The sequence below is a fragment of the Pteropus vampyrus genome, unplaced genomic scaffold, assembly GCF_000151845.1.
Source record: "Pteropus vampyrus isolate Shadow unplaced genomic scaffold, Pvam_2.0 Scaffold23, whole genome shotgun sequence".
Classification (NCBI taxonomy): Eukaryota; Metazoa; Chordata; class Mammalia; order Chiroptera; family Pteropodidae; genus Pteropus; species Pteropus vampyrus.
This window is the reverse complement of record NW_011888804.1, coordinates 8,096,637-8,117,326: the sequence shown is the minus strand read 5'-3', so window position 1 is coordinate 8,117,326 and position 20,690 is coordinate 8,096,637.

Below are 20,690 nucleotides of genomic sequence, written 5' to 3'. Positions count from 1 at the left end.
CCAACTACATACTAGACTCTCTGTGTAGTTCTGACGATACAAAAGTGACCAAGACAGACACTGTTATGGGGTGAACTATGTTTCCTTTCAAATTCGTATGTTGAAGCTCTGACTCTTAGTGTCTAAGACTGTAACTGTATCAAGACTTAGAGCCTTTAAAGAGGCAATTAAGTTAAAATGGAATCATTAGGCTGGGCCCTAATCCAGAACCACTGCTGTCCTCATAAGAAGAGGAAGTTAAGACAGACTGAGAGACGCACCAGACTTGTGCATACACAGAGATGACCATAGGAACACACAATGAGAAGGTGGCCATCTGCAAGCCAATGTGAGAGGCCTCAGGAGAAACCCAGCCCGCTGACCTTGGTGTTGGACTTCTAGCCTCCAGAACAGTGAGAAGATATCTTTCTCTTGTGTCAGCCATCCAGTCTGCAGTGTTTTATCAGGGCAGCTCTAGCAAACCGACACGGGCACCCTCACAGAAACAGGTGTTCTCAATTCAGAGACAGAGAAAGAAAATTAAACAGACAATTATAATATAAACACATCTCTTTGCCTGAAACACATCTCTTGCTTGAAAGTCCACCCAAAGAGATGCATCCATTTGAATTAATCACAGTTCTCTCATTAATCCAACAAATAGGTGTTGAATGCCCACTCTACTTCTGGTGCGGCGCCAGACACGGGGGATTAAATGACAGGTTAGGTAAATATAGCCATTGTCTTTAGAAGTTTACAAGCTCCCACCCCTTCCCTATATTATTTAACACCATCCTCTACTCAGATCTCACAAGGGGCTGCAGTGTAATGGGGTCGATATGATCACGGACCTGGGTTTGGGTCTGTTCTCGCCCACTAATGGGCCATGTGGCCTGGGACAAGCTATTTAACTGGTCTGAGTCTCAATTTATCTCTAAAAGGCAATAACAGTACCCAGGTATGATTGTTGTGAGGATTAAATAAGATCATGGCCATAAATCAGAATAAGTGCTTCATAGATGTTTGCTGTGGTTATCACTGCAGTCTCTGAAGCGCAACCAATCAGAGGATAATAAATATTATCACTAATATGGAGTGGTTTCTCGATGCCAGCGCGCTCTAAGTAATTTGCATATATTATCATCGCATACCTGCGAAGCATCTTCCCTACCACCCCAGCCTTCCCTAGTTTCATTTTCCGGTTTCTCTTTTGTCTTCTTAGTGTTTTATCACGCCCACGAAAGCACTTAAGACCTGAGGTAGTCTGAGGGAGAGGCTAGAACCCTGTGGGCAAAGAATTTGTATCTTTATCCCCTACCCATAGTTTCCTGTCCTCCCAGTTCACACACTGGCCCAGGGAGCGGTGTCTGGAGGGACCGGTGCCACAAGGCTCTCTGTTAACAGCTGCAGTCACTGACAACACATTTGATTACAGGTCCCCATCAAGGTGATGCAGTTGTCTCTGTATATTTCATTCCTGGCGGGTTTTGTAGTTAAATCTCCTCCAGTGCCACTGGGAAGTAAAGTCCGCTTCCTTTCTGAGGGACCAGAGACGGGAGACATAGCAAGACATAGTTATCATGGAATCCATGTCTCCTCCTGGGCCCCGAGGGGCACTTCTGGAAATGGTTTGGAATTTGATCACAGTCTTCAAGCATAAGAACCGTGGTTAAAAGCTGTTATTTCCTCGCTTCTGATAAACGGTTGTCAAGAAGCTGCCAGTTCTGCTTTCGCTGGGGGAGATTGGATTGGGGGAGGACGTGGGTCAGGAGAATGGGAAGAGATGGCAGGATGGGGGTCCCAGAGCCTCAGACTCGCACGGCACCCCAAAGTCAGTTGACGATTTGGAGACGGTCCTGCCTGACTTTGTCAACAGTGAGACAGTCACAGGGACACTGAGATTAGATAGGGTGAGTCGTAAAGGAGGCTCAGCTTTAATTAAGGAACTGAAACAGCTGGATAAGAATCATCAGCTCTTGAATATGTTGAAAAAGAATTTCAGATACAGGAGTTGCAGACTCAGAAACCTGCAGACACTGGTAAGTGAAGACGAAATGAGCTCAGGGTGGCTTTAGGGAAACCAGTGGACACGCTTCATCCAAAGGAGGTGGCAGCCTCCAGCTCCAGCTACTTGCTGCTAGCTCCAGCATGAGCCAATCACCCACTTTTCCAGAATAAGCCCCCAAATCTGGAACTTTAGGTGAAACATCCTGACATGGAAATGTAAGCTATGGAGTCAAACGTTTTAAAATCACATTGCAGGCCAAACAAAACATGTCTGAAGGTCAAATCCAGTCCGTACATTCTAATTTACGCACTGTGCTACGAGCGTTGAAAAGAAACCCAAAATTCCAGAGGCAGAAGGAAATTTTAATGCGTCATCAATTACCACCAAGAAAATAACACGGTAAAAAGAATAGTTACGATTTATTCGGTACTAACCGTGTGAATTAGCAATTTGTTTGTATTGTTCCATGGAGTCTTCACCACAACCCCGGAGGTGTAGGAATTTTGGCCCCCACTGAGGAAGAAAATAAGGTTCACACAGTTTAAGTCACTTGCCCAAGGTCACACTTTACTACCCTGGAGTCTCTGCTGAGAGGGATCATTTTCCGTGTATCTTCTGCAGCACAGAACACAACACCCCAGGCACCTCCGGAGCCTTTTTCTGCCTCCAAAATTTTCCCTCCCTATATGTGTTAGGCTTGTTCTTTTTTTCTACTCAGATATTTTTTTTTTTCTAAATTAAATTTATTGGGGGTGATATTAGTTAATAAAATTATACAGGTTTCAAACGTGCCATTCAAGAATACATCACATGCGTAGCGCATTGCGTGTTCACCACCCAAAACCAAATCTCCTGTCGCCACACGTTTGACCCCCGTGACCCTTCTCCACCTTCCCTCTTCCACCCTTTCCTCTGGTAACCACTAAACAGTTGTCTGTGTCTACGAGGTTTCGTTTGTCTTGTTCATTTGTTGCTTTACGTTTTCTATCCCACATGTGAATGAAATCATATGGTTCTCAACTTTTTCTGTCTGACTTATTTCGCTGAGCATGATAATCTCGAGATCCATCCACGTTGTCGCAAATGGCAGTATTTCATCTTGTCTTATGGCTGAGTAATATTCCATTGTTTCTATGTACCATATCTTATTTATCAAAGAAGATGTGTTAGGCTTATTCTAATGCAGTGGTTTCTAACCAGGAGGCAATTTGGCTTCCCAGGAGACACTTAACAGTATCTCTAGACATTTTTGGTTGTCACAACTAGAGGAAGCGGGGCAGGGTGCTACTGGCATCTAGTGGGTAAGGACCAGAGACGCTACTAAACTCCCTACAATGCACGGGACAGTCTCCCTCCACAAGGAACTATCAGGAACAAAATGTCCATAGTGCCAAGGTTGACAGGTCCTTGTTCAAAGGATTAGCGGAGGGAGAGGAGGGGACTGTGAGTTCCTAAGGAGGTGGGCGAAAGGAGGAAGAGGAGAATAATGAAGATGAGGCTTGTGAAAGCAGCTCTGCTGTTAGCGGACCTGTGTGACTTACCAAGTGTTCTCAACCTCATGTCGCGCTAGAACTCCACGACGGCCCAGCCACACGTTGTCCTACGGCCATTTTACAGATGAGGAAGCTGAGGCCCAGAGAAAGAAAGAGACTTCCGAACCTCAGGCATCATCTTATTCAATCTTCCCAACAACCCAGGGAAACGAGCACTGTGTAGCTCCATTTTTACAGTTGGGAAACTGAGATTCGGGGAAGCGAAAGCACTTGACCAAAGTCACCAGAATTTGAACCTGAGCATGTATGACTTTGAACCCTGCACTCTAAATCATTCCACTGGCCTGCATCTCATGGTGCTTGTCCCATGAGCTCCCCATTTCAAGGAAACTGGGGACACACAAGAGCAATTCCGGAATACATCCTAACTTCAAGGAGCTTACGTTTAAATGCAAAGAGCAGGCACATTCGCCACTGGCTGTAACGCAAGATGATGACAAGAGAGCAGGTCATAAAGAAGGTAAAGGCCTGTAAGATGAGAACTGGCAAACAATGGCCATGGGCCAAATCCAGCCTGCTTCCTATGTCCGCGAAGTTTTCCTGGCACACAGCCATGCCCATTTGTCTACATAGAGCTTATGGCTGCTTTTGAGTTGAGTAGCTTCTGCAGACACCACCTGGCCTATAAAGCCAAAGATATTTATTACATGGCTCTTTATAGAAAAAGCCTGCCGATCCTTGCTGCAGGAGAGAAGAGAAATGACCAATAGGGAAAGTTACCCACCCTCCATGCTTCTCACTAGATCCATCGGTGATTGATTATTCCTCAAAATCACTGGGATTTTGACCCCCGGAAATGATCATCGTAGCAATGACATTCACAAACTCCATGTACTGGGTGCTGACTGTGTACCAGGCATGAGGCGAAACCTCTCCAGTTTCCCCAACAAACTCATCAGGTAGGCATTATTAACCCTTTTTATGTACGATGACCATGAGGCTTAGCCAGGTCAAGGGGAAACCCAAGTTCAACTAGCTAGCAAAGGATAGGAGGGGGATCCACAAGTGGACATGTACGGCTCCTAAGCTCTTAGCCACCCGAGTGTGAAAACACTCAGCACAAGTCCTGGCTCCAGTGGGTCAGGAAACTCTAATACATTTTCCATAAAGAAATGTTTCTTCTTTTCTTCCTTGACCAGGGTTCCTGCCTTTGTAAATCAGTGTGATACTGTAATTTATGAGAAAATATATATATTTGGTCTCCATTCCAATTCCCGGCATGGAACTCCTATAGCCTTGGAAATTCCTAAGTAATAAGAGGATAAAGGTGTCTTTATGTCCTCGAGGTGACTTTTGGAAAGCCCCTAGCTAACTTAAAGATGGGGGCTGACTTCCAGGGGAACCAACCATGTGACGAGAAGGTTGGACCTTTCCGTCCCACGTCCTCAACCCCTGACTTCCAGGGAGGGGAGAGGGGCTGGAGGTTGAGTTCGATCATCAGTGGCCAATGATTTCATCAACTGAGCCTACGTAATGAAGCCTCCATAAAAACCCAAAAGGACGGGTCCAGAGAGCTTCCGGGTCGCTGAATGCGTGGAGGTGCCGGGAATGTGAAGCGCCTGGGGAGGGTGTGGGGACGCAGTGCCCCTTCGCCGCTCTGTGTCTCTCTTCCATCTGGCTCTTTCTGAATCATATAATAAACTGGTAATACGGGAAGTAAAATGTCTGAGTTCTGTGAGCTGCTCTAGCAAATTAACTGAACCCAAAGAATGAGTCATTGAAACCTCTGATCTACAACCTGGACGTGGAACTGGCGTCTGAAGTGGAGGCAGTCTCACGAACCCACGGGATCAGTTCTAGACAGTCAGAATTGAGTTGAATTGTAGGACATCCAGCTGGTGTCAGAGAACTGCTTGTTGGTGTCAGGGGAAAACCTACATGCTGGAATTGGTGTCAGGATTGTAACCGGTAAGAAGCTCCTTCCAGGCCCAGAAAGGCCTGCAAGTTCTTTTCGGAACCAGCTTGTCTGCCTCAGACAGCACCCAGCAAGTCCCAAATCTCAGTGCATTGCAAAGCAGCTAACAGCCTCACCTCGGGAGCTGCTGCTGCTCCAGACCGGCTCAAATGCCTTCCCACACCGCCAGTGGTCCAGCAGTTGACATTTACACAGCACTTTACAATCTCCCTTGGTTAATCCAGCATGTTCCCTGGTCACTTCTCATTAAGAGGAGCGTAGCCTCCTTTTCACTTGTTCTGAATTAAAGTGTCACTTTTCCCAGCAAGGGGCTGCAGGTGGAAAGTACAAGCACAAAGCCTGGAAGCAGGGAGGGAAAAGGGAACAGCCCCACCCCCCAGTCCCCTCCTACCCCCTTTCTTGCAGCCACAATGATACTGCCACTCACCACCCCCTCCCTCCTCCCACCTGCAAGTTAAACAAAAGTTAAGTCCTAGTATGTCCAGGAGATGTTAAAGCGGAGGGGTTTTGGCTCAGCTGGTGCAGGAAAATGTTCATCAACAGCAGTTGGACCTGCAAATGTCTTTTTTTTGGTATTCTCGGGCTAACCAATTATCCCAGCCGTGCAGCCAAGGCCACCCAGGATGTTTTTGAGAAAACTAGCTCACGGCAGACATGCTGCTCTGATTTCAGCTGTCCCTAGTCAAGGATCCCAGAGCCCCAACTCTCTCTGAAGTATTCAGTCACTGATAAATTGCTACCCCAGCAACGGTGAAATGGTTATCAGGCCCCGCTTTGGCTGAAAATCCAAGCGCAAGAGAAAAAGAGGCTGTGTATTTTAGTGGAAAGGATTTGGGTTTAAATCATCCAGCCCTGTCTCTTCCCAGCTGGGTGATTCTGAGCAAGTGACTTAGCATCTCGGCGCCTCTGTTTCTTGTCCCATAAGATGGATTTACACTGGGGGATATCTTTAAGATATAATTAAATGACACAACAATATATCTTTGAATTGCGGTAAAATTTATGTAACGTAAAATTTGCCATCGTAACCATTGTCAAGCACACAGTTCGGGGGCATTAAGAACATCCACATTGCTGTGTAACCATCACCGCCATCCATCTCCAGAGCTGTTTGCATCTTGCAAAACTTAAACCCATCAAACACAACTCACAACTGTCCCTCTCCACAACCACCATTCTATTTTCTGTCTCTATGAATTTGACTACCCTCTGCAGCTCATATAAGTGGAATCATATAGTATTTATCCTTTCGTGACAGACTTATTTCACTTAGAATAATGTCCTCGAGGTTCGTCAATGTTGTAGCATGTGTCAGAATTTTCTTCCTCTTTAAGGCTGAATAATATTCCATTGTACATATGCTCCGGGACTCAGAGCCATTTAGAGAGAGCAAGCAGCCCCTTCTCTTAGATTATGGGAAAGTCAATTCATTTCTCTGGGCCTCATCGAAATGCTCTGAAGACATAAAATAAATTCAAAACCACCTTATAGATGGTGAAAAGATCATTGTACTAGGAGTCATACAGACCTGGGTTTGTGTCCTGCTGTGCTATTTATTAGCTGTGTGATTTTAGCAAAGTCATTGATCTCAGATTCTAGTATAAATAAAGGAGTCCATGTATATTTGTTAAATAGATGAATGAATGAATGAATGAATGAATGACCTCTTTCTCACCGGTCAAATTATTCCTATTCCTGGAATATTCTTTCAACTAATAGAATGTGTTTGCAGAGCTTTGCAGTTTTGAAAAGTACTTGGGATGAGGTACGGCTGAGTGGTTCAGAGCATACATTTGCATATTTACAAATACACAAATCTCAGTTTGAATCCCATTTCTGCCAGTACTATCCATGTGATCGTAGACAAGTTACATAAATCCTTCCATGCCTTAGTTGCTCTGTTTTTAACATGGCAATGACAGGAATTCTCACTGTGCTAGCCAGACTCCAAGACAGCCCCCGATGATCCTTGCTCCTGACATTTCATTTCTTATACAACTCGCATTGAAAATGAATAAGACTGACTTACACAACCAATAGGATACTGCTGAAAGGAAGTGTGACTTCTGAAGCCTGTCGTAAAGGACATTGCTGCCTCTGCCTTGGAGGCCTGCTCTCTCTTGGATCAGTCAGTCTTGGGGAAGCCGGCCATCACATCGGGAGGCTGTTCAAGTAGCTCTATGGAAGAGGTCTGCATGGTAAGGAACTGAGGCTTCCTGCCAGCAGCCAGTCTCAACTTGCTAGCCGTGAGAGTAAAACACCTTGGCAGAGGATCCCTCTGCCCCAGTCAAACCTTCAGATGAGGCTGCAACCTAATGAGACACACTGAACTAGGACCAGTCAGCTAAATCCTCCCAAATTCCTGACCCTCAGAAACTATGTGTGAGATAATAAATGTTTATTGCTGTTTTAAGATGCTAAGTCAAGTGGTGATTTGTTACACAGCAATAGATACTTAGTACACTCACCTCATAGGGCCACTGTAAACTTTAAAGGCAAGCAAAAGATCAAGGACTCAAGGGGAATGTGTCTGTAAAAATATGCCCTGGAAGAGGCATCGATGGATTACTTAAAGCACAGATGATGCAGAGCCAAGAAAATAACCTTTCTGGTATCCAAGCTAAACAGAGAGGAAATGAGGCAAATAAAAGTCCAAAAAGCTAAAGGTTCTTTCTAGCATTGCAAAGATTTAAGTAAGCCAATGGCCCGGGCAGTGAGGCCCAAATTAAATGCAAACTATGAAGACACGGCCGTTTAGAGCACTGTATAAACAAACATGTTATTATGATTCCCTGCACTTTATAAAGTCTATTAAAAGTTTATGGAATTTTCTTTTTTGAGCCTCACAACAAGCCCTACAGGATGGTTATTTTTGTGTCTGTTTTATGGATGGGCCAACTGAGGCTCAGAGGGCTGAGGCAACCATGCCAGGAATATAGAGTCATTGGCTGCTAGTGATGGGCTTCACGCCCAGGCCTCCAGTCCTCTTGACTCACGCTGAGCCCCAAAGTTGTTCCATGACGCCAGACTTCAGTCTCTTCCTCTCTCTGAGCATCAATTTAATTAAATGTAGAGTTTGGAAGAAACCAGTGATCACATATGCAGAACTTTAATGCCCAAGGCAATTTATTTAAGTGAGAAAAGCAGGTCAAGAGAGAGGGATCTTTCTACTATAAGGAAAACAAGAACACCTGTGCAACAATGCATAGCAAGTGACACCAGGCCTCAGAGCTGGGGAGGCGATAGGGACTGGTGAGAACTCTGGCAAACTGAAGGACGTGTGTCCTTTTCTGAGAGGATCTTCTCCTTAGCGCTAACCAGGTGTTGTCTTGCAGGAATGCAAGCCCAGGTTGCCAGATCACCTACTTCAAGAAAAGCCCAAACCTGTATTTTACATTAATTCTCCTAAGTTTAAAAGTTGGCTAAAGAAAACCAAAATAAAACAAAACGCTCTACGAGTCAAACACACAAAAGCCAATCCAGCTCATGAGCCACCATTCAGTGACCCCTGCACTAGATAATTTGCAAGGTCCCTTCCTGCTCCAAGACAGGCTGTCTCTATCAGGACCCAGCATGCACTGTTTGTTTACATGAGATCCCGGAGCAGCCTCATAAATATTCACAACTGGTTTTCATGTGCGGATGTGAGCTGAGTCCTCAAATAAATTTCAGACTCTCTGAGGGCAGGGACCAGGCCTCTGGTTTCCTGTTCTGACTCTCCCAGTGTGAGGTGCAGCCCCTCAAGGTGAGGGTTCAACCATAGCTGGGGCCAAGGGTCAGGCCGAGTGATTTTCCCCAGGCGGTGGCTCTGAAAAGCTGCGTGTCTCACATCATTTGGGGGCCTGAGCTCTGGATCTTGAGAGGGCGGCTTCCATCATTCCCGGTGTTCTAAGGAAGTGAAGCGAGGGAATCAAGTTTAATGACTTCTACTTATATCATGTCTGCCAGATTTATAAACAAGGCTTCTGTTTCCTTTGGGAATCCTGCCTGCTGCTGGGCAGATGTGGCTGCTTCTGCAGAAGGAAGTGACTTCCTCCAAATCATCCCATACGAATAGGCAGTTTCTTCTGGGTGTTCGCTCCTTGGAGTGCCCGATCCATCGCATCTGTGGCTTTGGATGACACAGCGCCTAATAGCACGGGTTCAGGAGCCACCCTTCCTGGGTTCAAATCCCACCTCCTCCCCTTACAAATGAACGGAAATGGAATTGCTCCTGGATCCTCTCTGTGTCCACGATGATGAAGAGTCTGCATTTAAAAATATAACTATGTCCTCTGCCTTCCAGGAGCTTGTAATTTAATCAAGGGGACAGAATCCCCCAAAAAGTTACAAAGGTTTATTATAGATATGAGAAATCATGGTCCATGGCAGTAAATGATCATTATCGAATGAGTTGTATAAAAAGAACTGTAAGAGCAGAAAGGAGGCAGAAAAGAGTACAGTGAGTTCACACCGGAGGGTGAAGACTTTAAAAACAGTTGGAGCTGGTGAAGGAGCGGGGTTTTTCTGCAGGAAGCAGATGGGCATTGATGAAAAGTGCTGTTTGCCCCCATTGAAGAAGCTAAGGTTGAGCAGTGGTTAGAAGCACAAACTTTGGAGACAGACCTAGTTTGTCCTGAATTTACCACAGTTGAAAGTGACAAAGACCCAACTTCAGTTGGCTCAAGTAACAAGGGGCTTTACTGGTTCACAGAGGCGGGGGTGGTTCACAGAATAGACTGAAATAATAAGGCAGCTCTTGGACCCAAGAAACTGGAGGCCACTGGGATTGTCTGGCTCTGTCCATCTCATTTCAGCTTTTTTTCTGCCCAGCACCATACTCTCCTGCAACAGACAGGCCTTCTCCCTGGGGCAGAGCACATGGGACCTGGAAGGTCGGGATAAAGGCCTTCGAGTTCCATGACCTTAGAGATTGGCTATTTTTTTTCCTTCCAGCTTCAAGTAAATCATCCCAGGGAAGAGGTCTGATTGGCTTGTCTTGGTCACATGACTTTCCCAGGTCCTTCTCAGTGACCAGAGGAGTGTGGTCATATGTTTGAATAGGCTTGAGTCTCAGTGTTTGACAGCTCTACCAGAACCACAGTAGTAGGGCAGATGTGGGGAGAGGCTTTACTGCCCCAAGAAGGATAGGATATTTATCAATGCTTTGTTTTGGGGAAAAGTCTTAGAAATAACCTAGTCCAGTGTTTCCCACATGTGGGTGAGCTTATTACAATTCATATTCCCAGGCATCACCCAAAGTTCTAAACCTATCTCCAAGAACTGACCCCCCCAACACTGTGTTTTTAACCAGCTTTCCAAGTAGCTCTAGTGATCAGCGAGGCATGGAAACCACTGGTTGATCTGTCCCAATCATGTCATCTTATGGAGGAATAAACTGAGGCACAGAGAGGAAAACAATTCACCCCAAATCGCCGATCCGGGAAGGGGCAAAAGAGGAATAAGGCTTGAGTCCTCCTCCTCTGCAGTCCCCTCCTCATTCTCAAAGCTCATGGCTTTCCCAGGCTGTTTCGGTGTCTCCCCAGGCCACAGAGGGAGGAGGGCCCTGTGAGTCATTCTCTCCGTGACCTTTCTACTACGAGATTTCTCTACTATTGAGTCCCAAACACTGACCCTTTTCACACACACACACACACATACACACACACGTGCACACACACAGAGCTAGATACTCTTCCTCTTTCCTTAACACCCATGTCACTCGAAACATAATTATAACCTGGCAAACTGGACCCAGGGTTGGGGAGGAGAGACTAGTGGACTGTAGACAACTTGATGTGACATAATGGGCTATAGAGAAGGGCATGTCAGGCAAGGGGAACTGTCAGAGCAAAGACCTGGGGACAAGAACAGGCATGGAAATTACAAAGAATGGAAGTACCAGTGGCCCTGGAAGGGAAGGAGGCTTACGGGGAGATTGGAACTTAATAAGGCTGGAGGATGATTGTGAAGGGATTTAATATCACGTTCCTGCATAAGGACCTTGATGGGGAAAAGGGATCTGTGACCTCCTGAGGTTAAGTTTATGTCCACGTATACCCAATAAAATTCCTTTTAAAATAGAGAAGCTGTTTAATAGTTGTACCCATGTTCAATGGTCTGCTCCATAAAAATATGAATCAAATTCATTTTTGACAGCTCTAAAGTAACAATTGAATTCTATCATTAGAATTTTGAAAATGTTTTGAAAGGTGGCATCATAGAGTCGATCCAAAATGTTTTCTTTGTAACACTAGCCCTGTGATACATACCTCCCCAAAGGGTTCAGTGTTGGAAAAGTCAAAAAATTCTGTTATCTCTATTTCCCCTTGTAGAAAATCTCAACGATCATATTAGTCTCTGAGAAGTCTTGTAGGAATGACACCCACTGAACTTTATTAAATTCAATGTTCCCAAATTTTGATCACAGAAATCCTCTTTTGATTAATCTTATGAATATCCTGTTGTGATGAAGTCAGTTTTCTCGTGTCCTCCAGGGGTGATTGGGGCTTTGCGTGTCTCCAATTTAGCCCTATCAGATATGCCAGGCAGGAAACATAGAGACACAGTTATAGCTGCACAACTGTTTTTCTATCTAAAAGGAATTTCATTTAATATCATACCTACTTTCTCATGGCACATGCATACATAGCTTCATGTAGATGTGCATTTGATAATTTGGAGGCAAACACTAAAACGTATTAGGACACTATACAAAAGAAAGAAAGGGAGAATTTCCTGATTAACTTTACAAAGCGAAAAGTCCCTTTCGTTTATCTGCCTTCCAGGATCTACAGTTTGCCTACAGCATTTTCCTCAATGGGTTATACCTTTCTTCTCTTTGCTAGCATCCCTGACATAGAATCCTAACACGCACTGGAGACATCTTTTGCTTGACTTGACCTGCATCCATTCCCCATTTCCCGGAGCAAAGAGTGTCCCTTAGAAGTGTCTACCCTGTTCTATTCTCTATTAGTTTGATAATTTCAGGTATTTCATACAAATGGAATAAATCCTTCTGTGCCTGGCTTATTTCACTTAGCATAATGTCCCAGGGGTCGGACGGAGCGGGGAAAGGGGGAGTTGCTGTTCCATTGGTATAGAGTTTCAGTCACATAGATGAATATGTTCCAGAGATCATACATGTCGTAGGTACCTGGCAGAGTGCCTTCGGTCCACAATACTGTATTGTGCACGTAAAAGTTTGTTAAGAGGGTAGATTTTAGGTTAAGTGTTCTTACTACCAAAAAAACCAAAAACCAAAAAACAAACCAAACCAAACAAACAAAAAAGGAAACTTTTGGAGATGATGAAGATGCCTGTTACCTTGGTTATGGTGATAGTTTCAAGGGTGTATACACATCTCCAAACTCATCAAATTGTATATATTAAGTAGATGCTGTTTTCTGTATATAAGTTATATCTCAATAAAGCTGTTTAGAAGAAGAAGAAGAAGAAGATGTGGCTGGGCTTTTATCTCTCTCATGTTTAACCACTGGCTGGGGCCACCCTCAAAATGTGTGACCTTGGGAGGCTGTTGGCGAACCACATACTTCTTTTAGCTGGGCAGCGAGTCTTTTCTTGCAAGGGGATCTGAGTAGTGGACCTCTGTGCCTGCCACAACTCCCAAGTGAAAAGAGCTATTTTCTTTCTTTTTTTTCTGACTATAATAATCCATGTCCATTGTAAAAATTTGAACATAAAAAGTAAAAGGAAAAAGGTAAAAGTCACCTAAAATTGCTAGCATTTTGAAAACATCCTCTTGTATATTTTTCTATTCATATACATCTATATATATTTTTTATGTAAATGGATCATATAATATGCATAGTTTTTATTGTCGACTTTAAAAAATATACCTTTAAAATTTTTTAATACCTCTCCACTCCTTCCTGCCCTTCCCCAGGTAACCAATATCAATAATCTAGTGCACGACCATCTTATAGGCAACTTTTATGGCACATAAGAGTTTAAAAAGTGCTTTCACATAACAGAAATATCATACCCTCACGACAAGCAATTTGTCAGATGGCAAATGCAAGTTTTGTTTCCCCATTTCTAGAGGAGAAGACTAAAGCCTAGAAAGATAAGGTGATTGTCCAAGAAAGTCACTCAACTTGTAGATGACAGAGCCAGAGTTCAAACTCCTAGACTTCTCATCCAGTGCTCTTCCCTTTAAATGCCTTGTCCCTAATACCAACAAGGTAGGTCTCCCTTCTGCTTGACTAGATACACCTGACTCTTCTCTGTGACTGGTAACATATCAGAGAGTGATGTTCCCGTCACAGGAAGTAATCAAGCTAAGTTCTCATGGCCATTCACCAGTGTCAGGGTTGAGCAGATTCTTATGCTGCAGGAGGGTCTTACGTTGCAGGAGGGAGGTCCTGCTCCAATGCCATCAAAAGCAGTGCAGTGTTGTTATGGAGTCAGCATCTACCGGTAGACAAGACATCCAGCTATGTCAGTTCTTGTGTTCACATCACAATCCTACCCTCCAAATAGCAGTGTTCGGATGGCAGCTGGATTTCTTTTTTTTTTTTTTTCCTTCAGAATTTCTATTTTGCACTGTACTTCTACGGAACTGCAAACACTGGGCCCATTAAATGAGCACTGAGACAAATGACAGTATAATGGTAATAGCCCGTATTTATAGTCCACATGAGCTGCTTCAGCCAAGGTGTAGTGGAAAATGGGAGGATTTTCTCTGACTGGAATCCTTGGTGGAAATGTAGATGTGCCCATTAAGCAACAGTTATCAGAGATATCTGATGCATCTAGTTAAATGATTCATTTTCAAGCTTTTGAGGATGAACATTTAATAGCAAAGAGCATGGGTCTCAATGTCAGCCAGACTTGGCTGTAAATATTGGTCCCTCCACCTCCTGGCTTTATGACCTTGGACAAATCATTCAATTTCTCTGAGCTTCTGCACTGTGCCTGGCGCATAGTATGTGCCTGACAATATTAATTGTTTTAATTACTACTACTAGTAGTGCTAATACTACTACTACTCTATTGCTAATATTATAAACTCAAGTGCAGCAAAGGCTCCCGGGTCTAAAGAATTCTCTTAACCCAGTATATTAGCTCTCTCCCCATTAAGCTGACCCAAATCATGGGATTGGATCCAATCCCTGTGCATATTAGTTTACTTCATTTTGCATTATTAAATGTATATTCTTTTGGCCTAATTAGCAAATGTTTCAGCCGCATATTTTACAAAGTGTAGAAATAGTAGATCTACAGATATTAATACTTGTTACTGGAAAAAAGGAATTGGTGATCAAATAAGTTTGGGAGACACTTGGTTAAAAAAATGAAACGCTTTTCTTTCCTGCAGGACTTGCCAGAGCCTTTTACATTCCAATAAGATTTGTGCCTAGGAGGCAGATATAATACTGTATAAATCTCTATATTTTCAGCTGCAAATGGCAGAAGCCCAGCTGAATTTAGCTTAAGTAAAAAGATAATTTATTGGTTCACGTAACTCTAAACCCTAGGATTATACATACGTTAGGCTGACTGGATCCAGGGGTTCGAATTATGCCATCTAATCATCTACCCTCCCCTTCCCTCTCTCCTTTAATCCCTCTCTCCCTCTCTCCCTTCTTTCTCGTCTATTCTCTCTTCATCTATTCACACATCTCCTCTTTGTTCGGCTTCATTATTAGGCTTTTGCATTTGACGGCAATATTGCTCCATGGAAGTCTCAAGCTTACAATCTATGATACAGACAAAGAAAATATTTTCCCCCAGTTTTGGGGCATCAACCCATGTATGATTCAATCTCCGTGGCCAGGGGTATGATGTTTTCTGATTGGACAGGTGAAAATAAACTAAGCATGATAGAGGGGGAAAATTGTTTCCCAGAAGAATCGCAAAGATGACCAAAAAGAAAAAGTATCCACTCTGAATATTTAGCATTTCATCTTACTGGGCTAGTGTTCTTTAAGAAATGCTGATTTTGTACAAACTCAGTCTCAATAGAGGAAGAGAAAATCATTTTGAGCAACTATTTTTGAGTATCTCTTATGTGCCTGTTACTGTTCACAGAATTTGGACACAAAAATGAATGAGATATAGTTATCATCTTCTGGAAGTTCACAGTCCGGGAAGCAAAGATCTGAGGAAGACAGTAAGCAGCGAAGTACGATACCTAGAAGTATTCTAGGTACTATAGCAGAGGTATGAATAAGCTGCCACAGGAACACGGAAGAGAAACTGCATCGATCTGCCTTGGTGATGAGAGAAATGTTTCACAGAGGAGGGGACATTTGTGTCGAGTTTGGGAAGAGGCCAAGTTTAAAGAAGGGCAGGTTATCCTGGCATAGAGAACTACCAGCGAAAGCTTCTGCAGTTTGAGAGCTCACGGCTTAATCGGGAAGTGAATGGCAGCTGTGTGATTTAATAGCCTATATGGTAAGGCAAGAGATAGAGCTGAAGAATGCTGGAACTAGGTTGGACTCCTGACTCATAAGCCTTCTCTCATTCTCTACATCCTTCCCGAGAGCTTCCTTTATAAAAGAATGAACTATGCACACTGTTGATGTGTGTCTACCTAGTAAGCTTCCTCAATTCCCTTTCTCTGTTTAGACATCTTTCTCCAAGTCCACAGGGGTCATCGTATGACCCAGAATGAGCCGATCACATCCTATATTTTCCTAACCACTGTGATTGGCCTAGGGGTTGTCATGTGACCTAGATACAGCCAATTGGTGTCTTATCTTACTTCTTATAGAGACATATTTGAAGAAAGTTGATTTTTGTTTTTCTATTGCGGGTAGGCAACTGAAGGTGTGAATCTGGGACTGCCCCAGTATCCTTCCATGCTACATGCTTTTGTAGTTAAATTGGCCCTTGTTTTCCAAAATGATCACTTTCTCCAACATTTCACTTGCAAAACCTCTTTGCAGGTTATGAAAAAGGGTAGGAAGCTTATATTATATGGAAGGAAGTGGTATAGCCAGTAACTATGGTCTTTGAAGCATCGCTTCATGATTCTGTCCTGCTCCTTCTCAGGGCTGTGACCCCTTTGAGGATTGGATGTCAAAGTCTGTCAACTCAATTCTGTTTCCTTGAGTCAAGCCTCCTCCTCTCTCCTTTCAAGACCCACCTAACTTGGGCACCTGCCTCCATTTTTGCCTCCACTTCCAATCTACTCTTAGCATTACATGGAGGATGCTTTGAGAGCTCAAATCTGACCATGTCACTTGTTGCTAAGAGCAAGATATATCACTTGGAAAAAAAATAGGATCCTAGTACCTCAAGTTAGCTTACAAGACCCTTTAAAATTTGGCTTCTGACCATGTTCCAGCCTCGTTTCTTACCATGCCTCCCAATTTGACCCCCATCAACATTGGATGGCTTCCATTTTTAGAGCCTCTTTTTCTCTTGGGAAAACCTCCCTCACTCTTTAAAACTCAGCTAAGGTATCTTTGCTACTTCCATGCTAGGCTCCCCCATCACCACATTTCATTCTGCTTTATGACTATGTGCGTGGGTGTCTATTACTCCCTGAGAGCAAGGGCCTTACTTATTCTTTGTTTTCTCACACCTCATATCCAATTTATGTGCAAATCGTGTCAGCTCTACCTTTAAAATATATTGATAGACTCCAAATCCAACCACCTATTATCACCATCATGCACTATCTTGGTCTGAGCCACCAGTTTCTCGTTTATACTGTTGCATTAGCCTTCCGCTGAGTCTCCCTTGATTCTGTTCTGGATACCCTTCAGTCCATTGTCCAGACAGCAGCCAGAATAAAACTTTAAAAATTATAATTCGGTTTTTGTTGGGACTCTGCTCAAAACCTTACATTGGGCTTCTCGTTCACTTAGAAAAAGATTTAAGTCCCTATGATGGCCTGCAGGGCCCTGTATGACTTGGCCTCTGTTCCTGACTGATACCATCTTCTACTATTCTCCTCCCAGCTCATGCCACACCTGCCCCAAGCGCCCTCAGGCACACCAGACATGCCCCTACCTCACAGAAGACACACTGACTATTCCCTCTGCATGGATTGCTCTTCCCCAAGGCTTGCTCCCTCACCTCCTTCCAGTTTTTTCTCAGATGTCGCCCTCTCAATCAGACCTTTCCAGAAATCCTATTTAAAACGCCAGCCTCTTCTTCAACATACTCTATCATCCTTTCTTATTTTCTTAATTGTGTACCATTATACATTTTACTTGCTTATTTATTTTATTTATTGTGTGTCTCCTGAGTAGTCCCCTACCCCTAAAAGATAACCTCCCTAATGACAAGAAATCTTGAGTGTTCTGTTCACTTAGATATTTCTAGTGTTTAAAACAGTGTGTGGTACACAACAGATGTCTAAATAAATATTTGTCAGATAAGCAAATAAACAAATGAGGAAATTGTTTGAATACCAACTACCTAACATATAGTAGGCGCTCAATATAATTTATTGAGTAAATTAACTAAGGAGGGCTTCTTATAAGTCTAAATTAGGTGTATTTTTTTTTCCTGGCATTTTCAAGTTTCTCAATCTCCTCCTCCAGTTTCCTAACCAATTGTCCATCGAGTATTTTGCCAGTCCTGGTGTGATTCTGCAAATGTCATTTCCTGTAGTAAGAAACGAAATCAGCCAATGAGTAGCTGATGATGAGCCCTATCCCAACTGATAAAGCCCAGCTCCATTCTAGAGTCTGTCACTCTTTGTGACACAAAATCAGACAATGACACAACTCTTTATCATGAGTTTCCAAAATATTGGGCTAGACATTCATCTGCATGCAAAACTAACTAAATCCTTTGGATGCCAGGATTCTAGAACAGAGGCTGGATGGAGTGAAACTGATATTGAAATCACCATGATAGCCCTCAAAGTACATAGGAAATATATCTGAAGACAAATAGATTTCCATACAAATAGAAAAATGCATAAAATATGTCTCCATTCAATCTCTACGAAACCCACAGAGTTACCTGGCATTAAAGAGTAAAATTAGCATGAACACAGAACTTAATAGTTTATAATAAACTTTCACGTGCACAATTTCATCTGGGTTCCACGCCTATCCTGTGAAGAAGGGATTAGTATTATTTCATTGTGGTAGGCTATGTTATGGCTCCGAATTATTTACCACCCTACCTGTAAGAGGGTTATATGATGCTGCTTACTGCCATGTGATTTGCACTGCCTCTCTATGGGAGAAAGATAACATCCTAGCCCCTAGTGGCTAATGGTATGTGAGCAGAAGTAAATACAGGGGACAGCTGAGCAAAAGCTTGAGATGATGCATGAAATCTACCACCACTTGTCATTCCCTAGGCACAAAATTAAGATAGTAAGTGGGTGCCTCTTCATGTTGGATCTCAGAATGGAGAGTCTACATGGAGAAGAGCCACAGAACCATTGTCGAGAGCTGACCACAGCAAAAATAGAATATGAGTAATAAATAAACCTCTGTTGCTGGAAGCCACCAAAGTTTGGGGAGAGGCTGTTTGTTACCACAGCACAACTAACTTAGGCTGACTAACACACCCATTTTACAGATGAAGAATCTAAGGCTTAAAGAGATTAGTGACTTTCCCCAAAACATTCACCTAATAAGTAGAGCCAGGACTCAAACTCAGGATGTCTCTCCCCCAAAACCATGGTCATTCCACTAGATCATTCTAATTAAAGACAATGTCTCCTTCTGCACATCTCCTGGAGTGATCTGGGAAACTGAATAGTATCAGACTCCAAGTTAGTGTGTTTTTTACTGATGACAACCTCTTCCTCTCTGAGCTCCTGCCAGTCAGAAAAAGGCTCTGATTCTCACAGTGATTTAGGAAAACAGAGTTGGCTCAATATAGCTGTTTTCATAAACTGGTCTCTGGAAACCATCCCAGCCCAGGGTAAAATATGAAATTTAATCACAGTGGGAATTTAGCCAGCACTACCAAGCCCCATTGACTGTTCCTCTTGTTTTCTTTGAGGACTCAATTGATTTTCAGAAGCTGTTGGATGTGCCTGAAAGTGCTCTGGGGGGAACGAGATCAGAATATTAGCTTTATTTGGTCCTTCCATTCTTCTGGACCTTCCCTGATATTCTTTTAAGAAAAAGAGGGACATCTGGGGACCTGGGCAGGATTGCCCCCAGGCTAACATTCCCAAACGTGTATGCTCTACACATATACAATTTGTTCCTTAGGTGCACAGTTCAGCATAAACATTTAATTCCCAGGAGCTAAAATCTGGACCACACAAAGAAATGGTCCATGTCACCCAGGCAATCTGACTGTCCAGCAATGTTTCCAAGCATTTTACCAAACCAATGTCCTTGGGCTCTCCCAGGAGCAATGGCTGGCTATGCCTGGAACCTGCTCATGCACGAGGAGGCAGGAGAGAAAGGATGAAGTTAGCTTAGATATCCCACTATTTTTGTATTATACCCTAGGGCCATGTGTAAGAAAATGTGTAAGAGGAAAGCAGCTAAGTCTGGGCATGGTCATTAATTCAGGAGAAATGTAGGGAAGTACAAAGGAAGTTTCATCTGTTTAACAAAAACTTATCTAGTAGTTACTATGTGCCAGACACTTCTAATCACTTTAAGTATTGACTTATATAATGTTGGCAACAGTTCTGAGAAAAAAAAAAAAAACAAACCTCTTATCTGTATTTTACAGGGGAAGAAACTGAGGCGCAGTAACTTGTCCAAGTTCTAAGAGCTAGAAATGGAGAAGGCGGGATTTGGACCCAGGAAGTCTGCCTCCAGAGACCACACTCTTTATCTCTATGCTATGATGCTTCTAAGAGCTGAAGAATCAGCTCTTAGCAAAACTGGAATTGGTTGAATGTCTCTGGCAATGGTATGCTTTCTCCTTCAGCCGTGACTCTGGTCAGAGAGGGCAAAGACCTCACCTCCTGAGGTGGAAGTGAACACAAGACACTTTTCCCATATTTAATGTCCCTGGGAAACTGTGAGCTCCCAATATGCAAGAAGAGTGCAGTTCTTTGCACCATGGTCACCATGCAGTGCCTAAATCAGAGAATGCCCAGTAAATATCCATTAGAGGAAAGGAAGGAAGAAGGGAGGGATGGAGAGAATGAAGGGGAAAGAGAGGAAGAGAAAGATGGGAGAAAGAGAGGAAGAGAGGAAGGGAGAGAGGAAGAGAGGAGGGTTGGTGAAAGCAAAGAAGAGAAGAAGGAAGGAAGGAAGGAAGGAAGGAAGGAAGGAAGGAAGGAAGGAAGGAAGGAAGGAAGGAAGGAAGGAACTTTCTAGTCCTCACTAACTATCATCTAATC